Source organism: Bison bison, unplaced genomic scaffold (assembly GCF_000754665.1).
Source record: "Bison bison bison isolate TAMUID 2011002044 unplaced genomic scaffold, Bison_UMD1.0 scf7180017864198, whole genome shotgun sequence".
Taxonomy (NCBI): domain Eukaryota; kingdom Metazoa; phylum Chordata; class Mammalia; order Artiodactyla; family Bovidae; genus Bison; species Bison bison.
The window spans coordinates 4790225-4792164 of NW_011494770.1; the positions used below are offsets into that span (position 1 = coordinate 4790225).

Consider the following 1940-nt stretch of genomic DNA (forward strand, 5'->3'; position numbering starts at 1 on the left):
CTTGGGAAAATTTCTTTTTATACAATGTCCTTTTGTTAAATGGGCTCTTGATTTTCTCATGTTCCTCCCCACTTTCTTTGTATTTTCAACAGGGTAAAAAGTTCCATTACAAAGAATGGAACTGTATTGGTGGAATGTTAGGTTTTGAAAGTAAAAGAAAACAATACAGTGAAGTACATAAACCATGATCTAAATTCAATATCCTCTAATTTTGGAGATTGATAAAAGTGTCATATATCAAATGAACCTAATTCAAAAGAAGCCTGGATTGCTTTTTATTAAAGGATTTGTTCCAATGTCTCTTCTACTTAGTTATTACCTCAGGTTATTTAAAGGCAGTTATACTGCCTCAGATAGCAACATGACTTCGTTTTCAATGCATTCGCAACAGAATTGCAGAGAAACGCTTAAGATAATATCCTAGCTTATAAAACACTCTTGTCAGATTGTGGTTTATCCTGATATAATGGGTAAGGGCTTTTAGCTTTAAATCAACCCCCTCCCTTACTTGCAGAATAGTAGTTGTATTGAGCCATCAACGGCTTTTCCTTTTTTTCTTGTAATATAGTTTATCCATTCAACAAATATTTATTGAGCACCTGCTGAATGCTTGGGACTTATCAGTGCACGACATAGGCCAGAGATTCCTGCTTCCACATTCTGACAGTGGTGAGGGGTTGAGGGGCAGGCTGTACAAGAAATAACCGAGAATACATCCCATAAAAATGAGGTATTTTTTCTAGTTGAGCTCGTAAATTGGATGTGATGAGAGAATGCCCTAAGCACAGTATTAAATCCACGGCTAGGGCCCAATACTGGACTGCATTTACTGACAGAAGACTGGTTACTAATTAGAACTTTTAAATCCTTTCAGGCAGTTCAGGTCCCTTAACAACAAAGTAATAACGATTTTAGGCCCTAAGGAATTACGCGCAGCTAAGTCTTAATAGAAAATGTGCTATGACTCTTACTTGAAATTTTATCCAAATAAAAAAATGTGGCTTCCCTTATTCATAATCTGGTTTATATTTTTGGCAGATTAGGTTGTTTCTGGACCAGCACAACTGATCGTTAAGCTTCGTGTTTTGCTTTATTTTTATGCTCAAACCAACGTCTCGAGGCGTCTAAGTGGTAATGCTTTAACTACGTCCGAGGACAAGAAGCAACCTCTGACGCAAACCGCCAGGATAGCCTAAGCCACTTCGGAGTACTGCAGCGTGAACTCCGCTACGGGTGGGAGAGTTGGTGTGACGCCACTCAAGAAACGGACGCAGATCGTGGCCATTTTTCTACTTCTAAGTGCGTCTGGCATATTTTCTATCAAACAAAAAGCTACACTTCCTAGCTTACAGTTGGCGTCTGAGAAAAAACTCGGCGCTTCCTGGCAGAGAGACGCAATGTGCTAATAGAGTCCGTGTCTTTTCCTCAGTGTGAAATTATCCTTTTGTTTCCGGCCTGGTCAGAGTTGGTCCCACAGAAAAAATAGACCAGACGAGCAAAAGTGGGGGCAAGAGAGGTCCGGAGGGTTCGCTCAATGCAAACCAGAGAGACCAGCGAATACCCCGGTGTGGAACCACGACCTCACATCACCAAAACACCCCGCCCACTTTGTACCGCCACCCTGGCGGAGGCGGCTGATGAAGACCGGAAAGCGGAGCCGCCAGATCATCGCGCGAGACCAGCCACGCGACTTCCCAGAAAGCCTCAGGCAACATCTTTACCGCGGCCGGAGAGCGGGTTTAGGGCGGTGGAGTGGGTGGGACTTGGTCAGATATTTAGCGGCACCGGAGGCCACGCCCCAAATCGGAAGTGACGGAAGGAGCTAGCGCGTCGAAGATACCTCTATGGTTTTCCTCCCGTTCTTGAGTGGGGAAATGGCCGCTGTGTAGTTACCGGTGAGATAAGTCCCGGGAACCGTCCTTCGGCGTGTCAGGTAGGCC

The 1940-nt window shown here is 44.2% G+C and overlaps 1 protein-coding gene across 5 annotated transcripts in view; it reads left to right on the forward strand.

Moving 5' to 3' along the window:
• Positions 1-1710: 1710 nt before the first annotated feature.
• BCLAF1 (BCL2-associated transcription factor 1) overlaps positions 1711-1940 on the forward strand; it is a 31160-nt gene continuing 30930 nt past the window's right edge. For 2 of the 5 annotated variants that reach the window (XM_010844242.1, XM_010844239.1), the window contains exon 1: positions 1713-1933. The gene's annotated coding sequence lies outside the window, so the exon portion shown is untranslated. Of the gene's footprint in view, positions 1934-1940 lie in introns of all 5 variants that reach the window. The other 3 variants (XM_010844243.1, XM_010844238.1, XR_825629.1) reach the window with 3 other exon arrangements.